General features: G+C 38.7%; 1 protein-coding gene across 1 annotated transcript in view; it reads right to left on the reverse strand.

The window, feature by feature from the left end:
- The window catches only part of DIPK1A (divergent protein kinase domain 1A), a 120,212-nt gene that overhangs the window by 87,484 nt on the left and 12,306 nt on the right, over nucleotides 1-20,422 (reverse strand). The window lies entirely within an intron of this gene.

Here is a 20,422-nt window from a genome sequence, read left to right on the forward strand (position 1 = left end):
TATTAAAGTATAAAATGTAAAAAAGAGAAAGAAATGAACCATCAAGCCATGAAAAGACATAGAGAAATCTTAAATGTGTATTCCTTTTGTAGTAATTTTAAGATTTTAGAAAATTATTTGTCAGACATACCCTACCTGATTAAATGTGTATTCCTAAGTGAAAGAAGCCAATCTGAAAAGGCCACATACATACTGCGGAATTCCAACTATATAATATTCCAGAAAAGGCAACAGTAAAAACATCAGTGGTTGTTAGGGGTTGGAGGGATGAACAGGTGGAGCACCAAGGATTTTTAGGGCAGTGAAACTACTCTGTTTGATAATAATATAATGGTGGATACATGCCATTATACACTTGTCAAAACCCAAAGAATGTACATCAAGATTAAACCCTAATGTAAACTATGGGCTTCTGGAGATAATGATGTGTCAATGTAGGTTTGTCAATTGTAACATATGTACCACTCTGGTGAGGGATGTTGATAGTCAGGGAGGCTGTACATGTGTGGTGCAGAGGGGTATATGACAATGCTCTGCTTAATTTTGTCACAAATTTTAAATTGCTCTAAAAATTAAAGTATATTTTTTAAAAATATGAAAGAGCTAAATATACATCTCAAGAAGAAGAAAAAGAACAGAAAAACAAACAAACCCCCCCAAAACCCAAGAAGTAGAAGGAAAGAAATAATAAAGATAGAAACTAATAAAACAGAACATAAAATAAAAATCAACACAACTGAAACTTTGTCCCTTTGAAAAGTTCTAAGAAGAAATTCAAAAGGTGAATAGTTTCTATTATCTAAAAACCACAGAAGGAAAAAGTATCAGGGAGGCAGGCATGATCAATAGTATATAATGCCATAACAAAGTAAAGTACAATTAATATTGAAAACTGCCCGGTGTGTGGCTCCCATCTGTAATCTCAATGCTTTGGGAGGCCAAGGCAGGAAGATTGCTGGAGGCCAGGATTTTGAGACCAGCCTGGGCAATATAGCAAGACCTTGTTTCTTAAAAAAAGGAAAAGAAAACTGCCTGATCTAACAATAAGGAGATCACTGATAACTTGGGCAAGAATAATTTAAGTGGAATGGAATGAAGTAGAACAAGTCTCTAAAAGTAAAAAAAAAAAAAAAAAAAAAAAAAAAAAAATCCCAGATATGTTGACATTAATGCTGACATATATCTGCAAGAAGCTAGATTTGATTTATCTTTACCTTTGCACAGTGCCTCACATATCACTGCCTGCAACACTATTTGCTGAATTAATTTAGTTGGATGGAAAAGAAAGGACCACACATAAAGAGCTTTAAATGCTTGACAGTATTGAGGCTTAAATGAAGAAGTTTTAAGATTTCTAAACAGATAAACAGTCTGATGTTTAAAGAAGATCAATCTGGATGTTAGCTTAAGACTTTTAAAGGGAATACTGAGGAAAGGGAGACTAGTTAGGAAGTTGTTGCAGCAATCTAGGCCCTTCTGGATTAGGATAGGCCAACAGCAGTGACGATAAAAGGGTAAAATTTGAGACATTATGAAAGTAAACTCCTTAGGATTTGTCAACAAACAGATATGAAAGTTAGAAGAAAAAGATGTTAAAGGTTTGAAAGACTGAAAAACTTGGCCGGGTGCGGTGGCTCAAGCCTGTAATCCCAGCACTTTGGGAGGCCGAGACGGGCGGATCACGAGGTCAGGAGATCGAGACCATCCTGGCTAACCCGGTGAAACCCCGTCTCTACTAAAAAATACAAAAAACTAGCCGGGCGAGGTGGCGGGCGCCTGTAGTCCCAGCTACTCAGGAGGCTGAGGCAGGAGAATGGCGTAAACCCGGGAGGCGGTGCTTGCAGTGAGCTGAGATCTGGCCACTGCACTCCAGCCTGGGCGAGAGAGCGAGACTCCGTCTCAAAAAAAAAAAAAAAAAAAGAAAGACTGAAAAACTTAATAAAGAACAAAGGTCAGTGGTAACACACAATGGCATTTTAACTAAATGCAACCTCAACTGGATCTATTCCTACGGTTTAAGAAATTCAGGTTTTTAATTTTCAGCATACAACTTTTGGTCACAAAATAAATTTTCTTGAACAAATGAATTTTAAATCTAGATGTAAACTGAGATCTTTATAAATGAATAAAAAAAAAGTGGAGAATTTATTCAAATTCATATACTTCTATATTTATTTCCAGAAGGCAAGATAATGGGATAGTTTTGAAATATCTAGTAGAATATGCCAATTTTTCATAAAAGAAAAGTTTTTTTTCTTAACAGTTTAAATCTAGGAAACTAGTTTAAAATCAAAAAGTTATGCATGAGAAAAGCTAAAATGACAAATCTGGCAAGATATCTACTTTTATATACATATATCAGAAGTTTTCTATTTGTGGAAACATGCAAACTCGCATAGTTCAAATGTATTTCCTGAGTCAGCATATACTGGAAGGTTTCTCACCTTCCTCTTTTCATCTTATTTTGGCTCACCTTCTCCCTCAAAACATCTTGAAACATAGATACTGTGGAAACAAATGAAAATGATCTATCTCTGAAAGCATTCAGAATCAAATAGCTCAGCATTCCTCTTCTTTTTCACTAAACTGTGCTCTGCACCACAAAATTAAACAGACATCCCTAGGGATACAGATTTGCCAAGAGTGTTCCTGGCAAAAATAAAACCTGGCCTTTCTCCAGACTGCTATACATGGACAACAATGGAAGTTCTACGAATGGAGATTGATTGCTGGCTGGCTGGCGGGTCTGTGGTTACTTACTAGTGTCAAGATGAAGAATATTAGGCACAGATCATTTTCATGTCCAAAGACTTCTGAAAAATGTGCTCTGCCTGACTTCTCACATTCAACAAAGTGAGAGTTATCTACTGAAGAAACAGTTATAATTCTAGCTCTATTCCTTTAAGTGTCAGACTAGCAAACTGAAGCCCAGCGAAGGTGGGTCATTTGCCCAGAATCATACAGCTAGTTGGTGACAGGACAAAACACAGGTCTTGAGATTCCCAGTTCAATATTTCCACCTCTCTATTGAGCAACACTACTCTCTAAATAATACTAAAAAGAATGTGTTGCTCATGTCTTAAACTCTTTTAATCTAAGTCATTTCATAACTTGACATTCCTGTTTGGTATTTTGCTAGAAATTGCAATATACTTTTATTTTGTGAGATACTATACATTAATATAACAGTTTTTTGAAGAACTATGTATTTTAAGTCCCAGAATCACCAAAATAAAATGAGATTAGAAATGGTTTTAAAACTATTAAAACGCAATTAATAAATTCTGAATCTTTAAACTTGGGGAGATTCTTTAAAAATTATGGCTGAACATATTTAAAAGCAGAGAGGGGTACTGGAATCAAGGTCACAAGACCAGGATTTAAGTGCTATCCCTGCTACTGACTAGCTGCATGACCTAAGCATGTTTCCTCCTTATCTATAAAATGAACAGGGTCAATCAGGGTTGCTGAAATCAGTTTTATCATTTAAAATACAGTTCCAGACAACTCAAGGATAAGATCTTTATCTTATCCTTATTATATTATAACGTGTTCAAATAATTGAGCAAAAAAAAAAACAAAAAACCCTCACTATTCTATACCTAACTAACTAAAGACAATAAAACACAGGAAATGGCTGGGCATGGTGGCTCATGCCTGTAATCCCAGCACTTTGGAAGGCTGAGGTGGGAGGATCGATCACCTGGGCCCAAGAGTTCAAGGTTGCAATGAGCTATAATCATGCCACTGCATTCCTGCCTGGGCAACAAAGAGAGACTTCATCTCAAAAAGAAAAACAAAAGAACAATAACAACAACAAAAAAACCTCACAGGAAACATCATCTCTACTATAAAAAAGCTGTAGATTTGGCTCTGCATAGAGTCAGCAAGAAAAACAATGTCAGAAAAATGCAGTACACAGTTGAAGTTATGGAAATCTGGATCACATCTTTCTGCATTCATTTAACTAAATAGGCAGCTTTGAAAACCTAAGTATAGTTTTTCTGAAGGGGAAACAGAAGGAGAACATAAAAGAAGCTCAGAGAAGCTGGGCATTGTGGCTCATGCCTGTAACCCAACATTCTGAGAGGCCAGGGCAGGCGGATCACCTGAGGTCAGGAGTTTGAGACCAGCCTGACCAACAAGGAGAAACCCCGACTCTACTAAAAATACAAAAATTAGCCAGGCGTGATGGTGCACGCCTGTAATCCCAGGTACTCGGGAGGCTGAGGCAGGAGTTCTCCTATTGCTTGAACCCAGGAGGCGGAGGTTGCAGTGAGCCAAGATCACACCACTGCACTCCAGCCTGGGCAACAAGAACGAAACTCCGTCTCAAAAAAAAAAGAAAAAGAAAAAGAAAAAAGAAAGAAGCTCAGAGAAGTTGTTTTAGTCCAGTTCTGCCAGACCCTCCACAGCAAGTACCATGCAGCACTATCAGACATCAAGACCCTTTATCCATTGCTTTTACTGAGTGCTGTTATACATGGTCCTGGACGATTTGAACCTGTTTAATAATAGGTCTTTTAGATCTTTGGGGGTGAAATTAACTGTAAAAACAACTTTTACTTTTGCTTTTCTACTACTTGAGACAATTGTGAATTCACATAGATATAGATACCCTTACATACAATTCACTGTTCATTCACTCTATGGAAATCCAAAAAGTATAAACATAGTCCCTGTACCCCCCAGCTACCAAGAGTTTACAACTGAATAGGATCATGAGTTTTACTATTTAATAAATTCTTACCAGTTTTTATGTCCAATTTAATTGCACTTAAGTCCTTTGTCTCTTAACAGACGTAAAACAGAAAAATTAATTTGTAAGGTACTAGAAAAAAGGATTAAGGAATCATAAAGAGTTAATCCAAGGTTGGGCATAGTGGATCATATCTGTAATCCCAGCACTTTGGGAGGCTGAGGCGGGTGGACCACTTGAGGTCAGGAGTTCGAGACCAGCCTGGCCAACATGGTGAAGCCCTGTCTCTACTAAAAAATACAAAAAAAATTAGCCGGGCATAGTGACTTCTTCCTAGAACATTAACTGGTGACTAACCTATCATAAATACTTTGCAAGTATTTCTTCACAGGTACTGCATGATATACTTCTACCTAACTTTTGCAGATGTGACTTTCAATTTGTGGGGATCACAACAGAAATCCCCACATGCTTTATTTGTTACAGACTAAATGGTGAATCCAGAAAGAAAAAAAGGGTCTGACACAATCTTTCAGCCTCCTTTTGGGCTAGGATTGGAATTCATTCTAGTGGTGAATGACCCAACTATTGCCAAAGTTGTTTTTTTTGGCAATGCTGCTTTTTAAAAAAAATCTCAGTACCAGGTCATTTGAATATCTAATTGGAAAAAATACATATATCTTTAATCACACCATATACAAAAATCAATTCCTAACTGACTACAGATCTAAATGTGAAACATAGGGCAATAATGCTTTTAGAGAAAAACAATAGAATAGCTTTGTGACCTTAGAACATTTAAAGTATTTGTGTCTTCTTAAACTGGACACAAAACCTCTAACCATAAAATAAAAAATAATAATAAACTTGATTATATTAAGAATTTCTGTTCGGCCGGGTGTGGTAGCTTACTCCTGTAATCCCAGCACTTTGGAAGGCCAAGGCAGGCAGATCACGAGGTCAAGAGATCGAGACAATCCTGGCTAAGACGGTGAAATCCCACCTCTATTAAAATACAAAAAATTTAGCCGGGCATGGTGGCGGGTGACAGAGCAAGACACCATCTCTAAATTAATTAATTAATTAATTAATTAAATTTAATTTAAAACAACTTCTGTTCTCCAAAACACAATATTAGAACAAAATGACCACAAAAGTAGAAGGCAATAATATATCAGACAAAGGGTTTACATAGAGGTTGCACAGAGAATTCCTATGAGTTGATTTAAAAAAATATACAGAACACCAATAGAAATATGAACAAAATACCTGAACTTGAATGACTTCATAAAAGAGGATATCCAAATGGAAAATAAACCTGAAAAAGATGCCCAACTTCATTAGTTATCAAGGAAATGCAAATTAAAATTGCAACATGATATCAGGCTGGGCCTGGTGGCTCATGCCTATAAGTCCAGCACTTTGGGAGGCAGAGGTGGGCAGATCACTTGAAGTCAGGGGTTCAAAACCAGCCTGGCCAACATGGTGAAACCCCGTCTCTACTAAAAATATAAAAATTAGCCAGGCATGGTGGTGGGCACCTGTAATTCTAGCTATTTGGGAGGCTGAGGCAGGAAAACTGCTTGAACCCAGGAGGCGGAGGTTGCAGTAAGCCAAGATCACGTCATTGCACTCCAGCTTGCAGACAGAGCAAGACTCAATCTCAAAAACAAACCAACCAACTAAAAAACCACAACATGGTATCACTCTACACCCATCAGAACATCTAAAATGAAGATGTGAAATACCAACTATTGGGGAGGGAGTGGAGCAACTGAAACTCTCATACACTACTTGCTATGGTTTGAACGTTTGTGTTTCCTCCAAAATTCATGTTGCAAGTTAATCTCCAATGCAACAGTATTGAGAGGTAGGGCCTTTAGGAGGTGATTAGGTCATGAAGACTTCACCTTGGTGAATGCGATATTAAGTCCTTTAAAAAAATGGTTTCACACAGCAATTAGCATCTCTTTTTTTTCTGCTTCTACCATGTACAACATGGCAAGACCACATCTCTAAAAACAAAATAAAATAAAGATGGGCATTAAGAAAAACAACTGAACATAGAGGGAGATGTTGGGCAAAGGATACAAAACTTCAATTAGACAGAAGGAATAAGTTCAGGAAATCTATCATATAACATTGTGGTTATAATTAATGACAATGTATCATATACTTGAAAATTGCTAAGAAAGTAAATTTTAAGTGTTATCACCTCAAAAAAAGTATGTGAGGTAATGCATATGTTAATTATTAATAGTTCGATTTAGCAATTCCACAATGTATACATATTTCAAAACATCATATTGTACACCATAAATATATGCAATTTACATCAATTTTTAAAAAATAAGTAAAATAATTTTTAAAAATGGAACATAGGCATATCTAGGACCTACCCATTCAATTCCACAGAAATGCTTATGTATATTCACCAAAAGACAGGTACTAGAATATCCATAGCTTCAATATCTGCAATAGCTAAAAACTGGAGAGGGCCAGGCACAGTGGCTCATGCCTGTAATCCTAGCACTTTGGAAGTTCAAGGCAGGAGGATCACTTGAGCCCAAGAGTTTGAGACCAGCCTGGGCATCATGGTGAGATTCTGTCACTGCAAAAAAATAAAAGAATTAGCCAGGTGTGGTGACGTGCACCTGTAACCTGTAGTTGCAGCTACTAGGGAGGCTGAGGTGGGAGGATCACTTGAGCCCAGGAGTTTGAGGTTACAGTGAGCTATGATCATGCCACTGCACTCCAGCATGGGCTGTATACAGAGCGAGACTATCTCTAAAAACAAAAAACAGTAGAATGAATAAATAAATTGAGGTATGTTGACACATGGAATACTAGACAGCAATGAAAATGAAGGATATATAACTACATGTGACAATAAGGATGGATCTCACAAACATAATGCTGAGCAACAGAAGCCAGACCCCAAAGATATGAGTCCACTTATATCAAAAACAAAATCAGGCAAAACTAGACTTCCATTAGAAGACAGGAGATGGTAATAACAGGACAAGAAATGAGGGAGGCTTCTAGCATGCTGGTAAAATGGTGTTTCTTGAGTATAAATGTACATTTCAATATTCATGTTATACTTTACTTATTTATTTATTATTTTTATTTATTTATTTATTTATTTTTGAGATGGAGTCTCGCTCTGTTGCCCAGGCTGGAGTGCAGTGGCACGATCTCGGCTCACCGCAAGCTCCGCCTCCCGGGTTGACGCCATTCTCCTGCCTCAGCCTCCCAAGTAGCTGGGACAACAGGCACCCGCCACCATACCCGGCTAATTGTTTTTTTGTATTTTTAGTAGAGATGGGGTTTCACCATGTTAGTCAGGATGGTCTCGATCTCCTGACCTTGTGATCCACCTGCCTCGGCCTCCCAAAGTGCTGGGATTACAGGCGTGAGCCACCGCGCCCGGCCTCATGTTATACTTTAATGAAAAGTTAAGGACTACTTTTTCTTGCTACTTAATGTTAAGGTTCTGGCCTTTCACATAAAAAGCCAGCACCCCGACCTTGGATAAATACCAAAGTATACTGTAAAGGCTAGTAATGAAACTGGTTTTAAGCTAACTACAGATTAACCTTTACCCCGGGTCACAGCTTCACAGAATTAGGAACCTACTAATAGTATGGCAGAACAAATTTGTTCTTTTCTAATTTAAAAAATTAAAAAGGCATTACAAATGAATGATTTTCTTCCCTCCTCCCACTTATTGTTATGAACTACACACAGAGCAAAATACATCACATATTATTTCATTTAATCTTCATAATAATTCCATGAAATAATATTTTTTATATTTTTCATAATTTTATAGTTAAAGAGATTTAGGTTAAGCACATTGTCTAAGATCAGTTAGTACATACGTAGTAGAGCCAGGATTTGAATCCTGGTTTGTCTGATTTCCAAACTTTGTTCTTTACCACTTTATACTGCCTCATTGTTATACTGGGGGCTGTGTAGGATGGAGTGATGATCATCTTCTTTAGCTGTAGTCACTTTAGAAGGCCAGGTCTGAACAGAACATTTCTTTCCACCTCTTTTTTATAAAGACCCATAAAGGGACTGGACTGTTATGGAATGAAAGCCAGGCATTAATAACAGAGAGCCCATGCCACCAACAGGCCTGTAATAAAAGTGTTTGACTGCTTTTAACAACTGGCTAAATGGGAAATTGGGCAGAGTTCTTAGCAGACTGGTCTCAAATGAACCAACAATTGAGGATGAGTGTTTTCCTTAGGCCATAGTGGAAGAACCATGGATACACTATACAATTTTGTTAAAAATGAGGATTAATGAGCAGGTTCTTAGCAGGTTTTTTTTTTCTTTTTCTTTTTTTTTTTTTTTGAGACGGAGTCTCATTCTGTCGCCCAGACTGGAGTGCAGTGGCGCAATCTCTGCTCACTGCAAGCTCAGCCTCCCAGGTTCACGCCATTCTCCTGCCTCAGCCTCCCCAGTAGCTGGGACTACAGGCACCCGCTACCACGCCCGGCTGATTCTTTGTATTTTTAGTAGAGATGGGGTTTCACCATGTTAGCCAGAATGTTCTCGATCTCCTGACCTTGTGATCCGCCCGCCTCAGCCTCCCAAAGTGTTGGGATTACGGGCGTGAGCCACCGCGCCCGGCCATGAGCAGGTTCTTTTTTTTTTTTTCTTTTTTTTTCTTTTTTTTTTTTGAGACGGAGTCTCGCTCTCTCGCCCAGGCTGGAGTGCAGTGGCCGGATCTCAGTTCACTGCAAGATCCGCCTCCCGGGTTCACGCCATTCTCCTGCCTCAGCCTCCCGAGTAGCTGGGACTACAGGCGCCCGCCACCTCGCCCGGCTAGTTTTTTGTATTTTTTTTTTTTTTTTTTTAGTAGAGACGGGGTTTCACCGTGTTAGCCAGGATGGTCTCGATCTCCTGACCTCGTGATCCGCCCGTCTCGGCCTCCCCAAGTGCTGGGATTACAGGCTTGAGCCACCGCGCCCGGCCATGAGCAGGTTCTTAACTGTGCACAGGTATCTGCATTTCTCTAAATCTTCTTCTAGGGTGTATTATTTTTTTCAAAAGTTATACTGACAAGTATTTATTATTTAATATGGACGCTATTAAAGCTTTAACAAAAGTTTAGGTTGGTAGAAAAATATGACTGACTAGACTACTGATTTTTAAATAGCTTCTGATCTTTAATCATATACTTCATTCAGTAAGTTAGCAGATACTTTCCCAAGTTGCAGATCTGCTACCTAATTAAAATTAAGCACGGCGGGGTGCGGTGGCTCATGCCTGTAATCCCAGCACTTTCAGAGGCTCAGGCAGGCGGATCACGAGGTCAGGAGTTCAAGACCAGCCTGACCAACATGGTGAAACTCCGTCTCTACTAAAAATACAACAATTAGCCAAGTGTGGTGGTGCGCGCCTGTAATCCCAGATACTCAGGAGGCTGAGGCAGGAGAATTGCTGCAACCCAAAAGGCAGAGGTTGAGCCGAGATTGTACTGCTGCACTCCAGTGTGGAAGACAGAGCTAGACTCCATCTGGAAAAAAAAAAAAAAGAGAAGAAAAAACAAAAACTAAGCACTTTTAGTCATCTACTTTGGAAAATCCTAAACTTAAAAAGTAACTTCCAGCTTGTGTGAAAGGTCAATTTCATAGTTAAAAATCACACCCTGACCTGAGATTTTGTTGTATAATCACAGCATCCTTCATAAAAGGAATTTCAAAGTTTGTTTATTGATTAGTTGATCAACTGAGACTGGGTCTCACTGTGTTGCCTAGGCTGGAGTGCAGTGATGCATTCATGGCTCACTGCAGCCTTGACCTCCCAGGCTCAAGCAATCCTCCCACCTCAGCCTCCAAGTAGCTGGGACCACCCAGTTAATATTTTATTTTTTATAGAGTCAGAGTCTCCCAGTGTTGCCCAGCTGGTCTTGAACTCCTGGCCTCAAGCAATCCTCCTGCCATGGCCCCACAAACTGTTGGGATTACAGGCGTGAGCCATCATGCCCAACCCAAAGTTTATTTTTGAACCATGCAATATCAAAGTCATTTGAAATTTAAATGTCATTCTTTATAATAGAGGAAAAATATATTTGCCATATTATATAGAACTCTATACTTGATGTGTATGTTAGAGGTTGGTTTTTTTTTTTTTTTTTTGAAATGGAGTCTCACTCTGTCACCCAGGCTGGAGTGCAGTGGCACAATCTTGGCTCACTGCAATCTCCACCTCCTGGGTTCAAGTGATTCTCCTGGCACAGCCTCCCAAGTAGCTGGGATTACAGGCATGCACTACCATGCCCAGCTAATTTTTGTATTTTTAGTAGAGATGAGGTTTTGCCATGTTGGCCAGGAACACAAAGTCATAATCTTTAATTATGAACTACAGATACTTCTACTTGCACCCCTGCCAATACACCTATAGTTGAAGCAGCTTGCTGGTGGTATTAGAATCCCCACAACTTTCTGAGTGGAGGAGGCTCAGTGTTTGACTCTAAGCTATATGCACCTGCTGTAAGGCTTAGATAAAGGGTATCCCATCTAGATACATATTTATTAACTTGCCTCTTGAAAGTATAGATCCAGGGGGGGAAATCACATATGGCTCTCTAGTAAATATACATAATATCTATTATTTCTCGATTGTGTTATTCTATCTAGGCCTATTCCTCAAGTAAAAATGTAACTGTGGCCTGGGCAACATGGTGAAACCTTATCTCTACAATACATACAAAAATTAGCCAGGCATGGTGGTGCACAACTATAGTTCCAGCTACTCAGGAGGCTAAGCCAGGAGAATTAGCCAGGCATGGTGGTGCACACCTGTAGTCCCAGCTACTCAGGAGGCTGAGCCAGGAGAATTAGCCAGGCATGGTGGTGCACACCTGTAGTCCCAGCTACTCGGGAGGCTGAAGCTGTAGTGAGGGAGGTCAAAGCTGTAGTGAGCCATGATCACGCCACTGCATTCCAGCCTGGGCCACAGAGGGAGACCTCTTCTAAAGAAAAAAAAAAAAGGTTGATTCCTCTAAGGCAACTCATAAACATATACCAAAGACAGACAATTAATTTGAAAGAAGAAATTAGTCATTTCACTAATTTGACTTCAAAAAATTCTTCAAATAGGCAAAGAGTCCAACATAGAAAGCCATAATGTATTTTTGGAAAGTCATTCAAAATTTATAATTTTTGGATATATCATTTTATGAGCAAGCTAAAGAATTCCTCTTTCAATAATTAATTAATTCTCCCAGAATTATTAGGGAGGTAAGAAAAAAACCATCCTATCAATCATCACCTCACTGGTAAATGAAAAAAATAAGGGTCAGAAGGACAAAGGAGCTTGACACAAGCCAAATCACACACTTGAAATCTCATGCTAACGCATATTATTCATCTTAAAGTTGGATAACGTTAGAATTCTTTCTACTTTTCTTTATTTATTCATTTATTTTTTAGACGGAGTCTTGCTCTGTCACCCAGGCTGGAGGCAGTGGTGTGATCTCAGCTCACTGCAACTCCTGCATCTTGGGTTTAAGCAATTCTCCTGCCTCAGCCTCACAAGTAGCTGGGATTACAGGCACCCGCCACCACGCCTGGCTAATTTTTTGTATTTTTAGCAGAGACGGGGTTTCACCATGTTGAACAGACTGGTCTCGAACTCCTGACCTCAGGTGATCTGCCCACCTCGGCCTCTCAAAGTGCTGGGATTACAGGTGTGAGCCACCACGTCTGGCCTTCCATTTTTCTTTAAATTCAAAATTAATTCAATAAAAATACTTGCTACATAAGACATTTATAACTAAATACTATCATTTTGTACACTGAATTTCTATCACCTTTGGGGAGGGAAGTCTACATAACTGAATGACTTTTACATTCACTTGGTAGATCTAGCTATAGGCCATTTTTGCATTAGTCTGATTTAATAGGATCTATTTTAGGTTAATTAATCTTCAGGGATACAAATTTCTTAATAGAGCAGTCAGCAGTATTTTTAAAAATTAACCAAAACATTCCTAAATCATGTGAAGCAATACATTAGCAAGACTAAAATACCTCATTTCTATTTGTAGCCTTCAAAGCTTAACCCTCTTCCCCACCTTCCCAAATGCCCCCTTCCACCCAGTGATACCCCTTTCCTCCCACATTCTTCTCTGTCAACTAAAAAATGACCATAGAAAATTTACATTTATCAGGGCCAGGAGCAGTGGCTCATGCTTGTAATCCCAGCACTTTGGGAGGCCAAGGCAGGAAGATCACTTGAGGTCAGGAATTCAAGACCAGCCTGGCCAACATAGTGAAACCCTGTTTCTAACAAAAAACACAAAAATTAGCTGGTGGCGGCCCACGCCTGTAATCCCAGCTACTCAGGAGGCTGAGGCAGGCGGCGGAGGTTGCAGTGAGTTGAGATCACTCCACTACATTCCAGCCTAGGCAACAGAGTAAGACTCTGTCTCAAAAAAAGAAAAAAATTGTATTTATCAAATGACTAAAATTCATTTATACTATAATCCTGCAAGTACCTGTATATTAAATTGGCTACTGGTGAAATGGAAGGCTTAATCCCCTACTTAAGAAGACTGGGACAGTATCATCAAGCATATACAGAGATTTTCCATACATGGGGAGCTAGAAATAGGAAATCTGAAATCATGCATTATCTAAAGGTAAACCTAATGTAGTCCTTTCAGGGTGATTCTAAAAACACAACTCTCCCCTGACCTGCCTTTCCTTTTCCTCTGTTGCCTTTTTAGAACATGGCTATTGAACACAACTGTCTGAGCACATCCCCTGACCCTGATTTTAAAAATAGGCATTTAAAGCCAATAACATCATCTTAACATAGTACGACACTTCTTTTTCTTACTCTTACTAGTGCCATATTTTATATGATTATCATTTAATTAAGGGACTTTCGGTACTACAATTCTACCCCTTAACAGACAAATGCCAAGTTCCTTAATATTTCAACTACCTCTGATATTTAAGATTCTGATTTCTTAAAAAGCATTCTTTTGGAATGTAGCCCCTTCGGCAATGGAGGTATGTTTTTAAACTCTAGCATTTTTGTTTGTGGATCCCACAAAGAATTTGAAAACTATACACCCCCTTGCATATTTTTAAGTTGACATCTACAGTTTTTCACCATAAGTTTAAATAGTTGCAAACTGCTTTCCATGGCTGTATCATTTTACATCAATTTATGAATGATCCAGTTGCTCTGCGTCCTTGCCAGCATTTGATGTTTTCACTATTTTTAATTTTAGTCATTCTGATGATATCTCATCACAGTTTTAATGTGTAATTCCCTAATGGCTAATAAGCTTGAATGTCCTTTCATCTGTGTTTACTTGCCATCTATATATCTTTGGTAAAATGTCTACGCGTGTCTTTTTCCCACTTTCTAACTGGATTATTTTTTAAAACTGAGTTTTGAGAGTTCTTTATATACTCCAGATACTAGTCCTTTGTGAGATATGTGGCTTGCAAATACTTTCTTCCAGTCTGTAGCTTGTCTTTTCCTCTTTTTTAACAGGGTCTTTAGCAGAGAAAAAGATTTTAATTTTGATGAGATCAAATTCATCAATTTTTCCTTTATGAGCCATGCTTTCGGTGTCAAGTCTAAGAACATGCAGTAACTATTATTTCTTGCCAGAATGAAATAGGACTCAGCTATTAAAAAATAGATTTATCCCTATTTTTTGTTTTTATAACTTTAAGTGGTGAGAAACCTTTTTCACATACATGAAAAGATAAAAATGGAAGTCTTGTTATAGCAATTATCTCTCAATTCTTGGAAATCTTTTGAGTTATGTGACAAAAATAACAGTAATCTACCATCAAAAATATACTTACTGATCTATTAGTTACTTAGCAGACAACTACATTAGGCCTTCTTTCAGTGTTGTTGAGAGCAAAATATTGGAAACTAATATTGCAAAAGACTGTTATCTAGTCATTCCCCGAGACAGTATTTCCTGTCATTCACTTTTTTAACACAGACACCAAATTTTCAATTGCCCTTTTGTTTGGTGTTCTGGTAGTCTTTACATCCAGGGCAATGGACCTTTTTAAGACCTGAAATGGATGAGCAGTGTGCCTTTCCTTTCTACAAGTGGCAAAGGACAACTATGCAATAAAAGGTGGAAAAGCAGAGCACGAACCTCCATTCCAAACACATTCTCTGGCAGAGCAATGTTAGGAAAAACTACATCAGGAATTCAAAAATCTAGAAATTGATTACCTTAACTATCCACACTCCATACTCGAAAAGTGCACTCAAATTTACAGATAAAAGCTGGGAGTGGTGGTGCGTGCTTGTAATCCCAGCTACTCAGGAGGCTGAAGTAGGAGAATTGCTTGAACCTAGGAGGCGGAAGTTGCAGTGAGCTGACATCGCACCATTGCACTCCAGCCCGGGCGACAGGGAGACTCCGTCTCAAAAAAAAAAAAAAGCCAGTGTGCATCTACAGCCCACAGCATCAACACCAGCACAGGGAATATATAGACATGAGCATTAAATACTTTTTGAAGAGGAAAAGAGAAGCAGCAAAATGATGAGCAGCAAAATAGCAACATGATACAGTTTATGAAAGGAAGAACTCAAAAACTAAGAATCAGACAGAAGTAAATTAAGCTGTTGCTTAAAGCACAATAATTAAGGCTTTTAAATTCACCAAACCATTCTGCTATCACAGACTAAAAAGGCTTGTTTATCCCTTCTCTGTCCTAGGGGAATAAATTATCTCATGAGTCTTTCTATTTTACCAAATTGCTATTTAAAAGCTGGTGAAATGTTTAAGCAATTCATTACATTAATATAAAGACCTTTTATAGGACAAAAGCATTATCAAAACCAAGTATGAACAGAGCATTATGAGTAAAGTGGGGAAAGGATATTGTTTACTTAAAACTCATTGAAATCAACCACAAAACTGATTCTAATTTAGGAGCAGTTTTTTCTTTTTCCTTTTTTTTAAATCAAAATAAACTGTATACAAGATTTTCTGGGAAAAAAAGTTCCATCTTATTTTTATTCCTTTGAAGTTATTTACTCTAATTATCTCGACTTATTTTATTGAAATAATTTGTTAATTAGGTTTTTATTCTTTTTATTTATTTATTTCTGAGGAGGAGTCTAGCACTGTTGCCCCGGCTGGAGTGCAGTGGCGCAATCTTGGCTCACTGCAACCTCTGCCTCCTTCACGGGTTCAAGTGATTCTCCTACCTCAGCCTCCTGCGTAGCTGGGATTATAGGCGCCCGCCACCACACCCAGCTAGTTTTTTGTATTTTTAGTACAGACAGGGTTTCACCATGTTGGCCAGGCTGGTCTCGAACTCCTGACCTCATGATTCGCCCGCCTCGGCCTTCCAAAGTGTTGGGATTACAGGCCTGAGCCACTGCGCCCAGCTAATTTGTTAATTACATAATGCTCAAACAGCCACTGCAGTCACAAAGATAAATAGGGTAGGTAAATACTCAGAAAACAGATGCTGCAGTTTAAAATTCACATCAGGACTTTCAGTTTAAGATGGCAGACTAAAGATATATGTTTGCTACTCACAGCTTGCAAAAACACATTCAAATAAGGAAGGCAAAAGAAGCAATAAACCTCTAATAGCTGAAAGAAAGAAAAGTAGGAAATTCACCAGTGGATAAAAGATCCAACACATTTCTAGTTTCAAAAAGCAAATGGAATTGTGTTGATGGATGAGGCAGGCAGAGAAAGCCACAGCCCAGAATACTCTACCAGGCAACCTAAAAGGAGCTGGAAGCCAAACTGCTTCTTGGAATGCTAGAGGGAATCTAGAGCACCAATCTGTCAGTTGGAACACCTGATGGCTCTGGGCTCTGAGCCAACAGGTAAAAGGGAGGGCAGGAGTGAGAAGTGAGGTTAAAGACGGTGGGAATAATTGAAGATCTGTACCTGGAACTGCACTGGTTGGCACCCCCAACCACCTCCCCCACCCCACAGAGATCACGGGAAGCCTAGCATTAACCCTCACTCGAAAAACCAGATAGCTGAAAGAACAAACAAGCTGCAGAAAGCCAACGCTTCTAGTGTGGGGGTACGTACAGCCCAACAAGAGTAAAGTACTCCGCTGGCACAAGGGACCACAGAGCCCAGCAGAGTGTCAACCTAGAGCAAACAGGCCAGCCAAGGCATCCCATCCTACATACAGGGCTCAGTCAGGCATCTATTCTGGTGATAGGTCTAATGGGAAAAGAGACTAATTTTAAAACAGCAGAGGAAATCCACACCAGTTACCTAGTCCTTTCTAAAATATGAACAGACAACCAGCAATCACCAAGCACATGAGAAAGTCCAGCAGCATGAAAAATAAGAGCTAAGATAAATATATAGAAGATAAAATCTCTGAAAGGAATGAAGACAATTACAGGGCATAAGAAAACATTAAAAAATAAAACTGTTATAATCAAAATACTGAAGAGGATGGTGCATCCACATAAACTATGAATAGTTTGTAAAAAGAAAATCAACAAATGATCTGGAAAATAAAATTGAGAAACTCAACAATGAGAGTACATGAATAAAAGATAAAAATAATAGAGAAGCTAGAAAAGACATAAAGAACCAATCCAGTAGGTCCACCATTTGACTAGGAAGAGCTCTAGAAGGAAGAAACAGAGGAAAAAGAAGGGAGAAACTATTCAACAAATAATAGAATTTCCCAGAGCTGAGAAAGGACCCAAGTCTTAAGATTTAAAGGGCTCGGTGAGTACCCATACAACTGGTAAACGACCCCTATTTATACATTTTCTCTGGAAATTTCAAAATAAAAAGTATAAAACAGAGATCCTGAACAGGAAAAACAGGTCACCCACAAAGGATTGATAATCAAACTAGCTTCTTGTCAGCAACAGGGGATATCAGAAGTCAAAGCAGGTGCATCTTCAAATTTTCCAAGAAAATTATGTTTGGCCCAGAATTCTACACCCAGCCCAGCCACAAACAAGTACTAGGATACGATAAAGGCAGTTTTTGTTTTGTTTTGTTTTTCTGAGACACGGTCTTACTCTGTCACCCAGGCTGGAGTACAGTGGTACGATCTTGGCTCACTGCAGCTTCCACCTCCTGGGTTCACAGCATTCTTCCACCTCAGCCTCCCGAGTAGCTGGGAGCACAGCTAATTTTTGTAGTAGGATCACTTGAACCCAGGAGTTTGAGCCCAGCCTGGGCAACATGGCAAAACCCCACAGGCTGGCTCAAACTCCTGGGCTCAAGTGATCCTCCTGCTTTGCGCTCCTAAAGTGCTGGGATTACAGGCGTGAGCCACTATGCCTGGTCAAAGACAGTTTTAGACATGAAAGCACTCAAAAAGTTTACTTCCCACACATCCTTGCCAAAGAAGAAGATGGCACAAATTAGGACAGGGAAAGACTTAGGGTCCTGAGAACAGCGACACCAACCAATGAGAAGAATGGAGGGAAATCCTAGGAAGCCAGTTGTGTAGTAGGCCTAGAAAAGCATCCGGTCACCCTGGGAACGCAAGCATGGAGGAGGGAGGTTTCTGGTAAGAAGAAAAAAAAGAAGGAGGATTCCACCACAGAATATGAAATATAAGTGAGAGTACAGAAAAAATAAGGCTATGATAAAGGAAGATTGTGCCAGAAAAAGAAGGCAATTAGAAACTCCGGGCAAAATTTTTTTAAAAAGGAAGGAAAAAAAGACAAATAGCATTAAAAAGCTACATTTCAAACAGGAAACAAGCTTATATGTACCCTGATTACAAGGAACTGATAGAGTGTGAGAAAAGAGTATACAGTTGCTATTAATGTTGAAGTCTTGAGAGCCCAGGGTCATTCATTACCCTGGCCCTAGCAAGAAGAAAAAGTAGTCCTAACATAGAGTTGGCTCTGCACTAAATAATATTTATAGAATCATATTTTAGGGGGTACTAAAATTAGAAATGTCTTTCATCTTAGGCAAGAACTAACTTTGATATATTTGGTCTCAAGACATAAATTTCAGGATCCTAAGAGAAAGACTGGCCAAAAGTATCTCACTCCTCTTCTATTTTCTATAAACGCAGAATCAAATGATACCTAGTTCCTTCGTGCAATTAACTCCCTGACGGTGAGAGTCATTTTTTATTATCTGAATGGTCTAGAACTCCAGAACAAGCTCAATTCACTTGGATTTGGGGGGGAGCAGATGACAGAAAAGTCCACTTTCTGCAGCTAAGTATAACCAGGTAATTATTCCAAAAGACAAATACTGCATATTGACTGCTCGGGGAGAAACTGTGGCCAATGGATGGTGGTTTCAAATCATAATTCTGTTACTTCATTAGGGATCCCAAAGGCTAGGTTTTAAATTATTATTTTTTAATAGAAACATCAAAAAGCAAGCAAGCATGATTTCTAAATACAAGGGACTTTTTAATAGGGAATTTACAAACATCACATGTTTTTTCCCTATTGGCAGAAATATGGTCTAGCTTCTGGGAAGGGACAAATCCTTGTAGTAATGCGCTAAAAAACAAGGGGCAATTGTTGAGGTCTGTGAATTCTACTTGCTTCCTATAATAAAAGGAAAATAACTATAAGCTGCAGACAATGGGTTTCAAGTTTATAAGGGAGATTTTCCTTTATGGAAGAACTAACAAGTCGTAATAATATAATATTATTTATAGTTTTCATATTTAAGATTCAACTTGTATGGAGACTTGGCTGTATAACAGGAAAAAATATAAATGTTATCAACTTTGGCAGTGTAAAATAAAAGTAGCTGACAGAAAGTGAGAAGTAGAAGAGAGGAAAAAACAGGTAGAAAAAGGAGCACATGTTCTCATGTCCCTTCTAAAAAAGGGGAGAGTCAAGAAAGACTGTCAAAAGTGGATGAAATAGGAAACAGTTGTTATTTCTGAGGTTACCAAGTTAAGCAACAGAATAAGTTAAATTAAAATTACAACTATCAAACACTGGAGAGGGATAATGATGTGAGAAAACTAAATATTCATTTTTTTAACACCAAGTTAGCAATTATTAACTAAATTTGATAAATCAAAAAACAGAGGAGAGCTGGGTCCGATGGCTCATGCTTGTAGTCCCAGTACTTTGGGAGGCTGAGGCAGGCAGATTGCTCGAGCTCAGGAGTTTGAGATCAGCCTGGGCAACATGGTGAAACCCTGCCTCTACAAAAAAATACAAAAATTGGTCAAGCCTGGTGGCACTTGTCTGTGGTCCCAACTACTTGGGAGGCTGAGGTGGGAGGATCTCCCAAGCCAGCAATGTTGAGGCTGCAGTAAGCCGAGACTGCGCCACTGCACTCCAGCCTGGGGTGACAGAGTTAGACCCTGTCTCAAAAAAAAAAACAAAAAAACACGTCTATTATATAGAGCATAATGATCTCATGATGATCTCCAAATTTTTTTAATAGTACAATCCTTTCAGGAAAATAGTAATAAGCACAAATCCCCAATATAATTATATTTAGTTATTTGTAATCTATGTAAAACTATGACTATACTCATCTATTATATGTATATTGTAACTTACACAAAAATAAAAGTTCTAAGTATGTAAGAATAATTTTGAATGCATTTTTCAAGGTAGGGAAATACTTACAATAATACATCAAAATACAGAAAATCATCAGTTATTCTTACATAAAAATAAACATTTTAAGATATTTTTTAAAAGCATACAAGCTGGGCAAATGATCTGAACAGACATTTCTCAAAAGAAGACATACAAACGGTC

This window comes from Papio anubis, chromosome 1 (assembly GCF_008728515.1).
Source record: "Papio anubis isolate 15944 chromosome 1, Panubis1.0, whole genome shotgun sequence".
Taxonomy (NCBI): domain Eukaryota; kingdom Metazoa; phylum Chordata; class Mammalia; order Primates; family Cercopithecidae; genus Papio; species Papio anubis.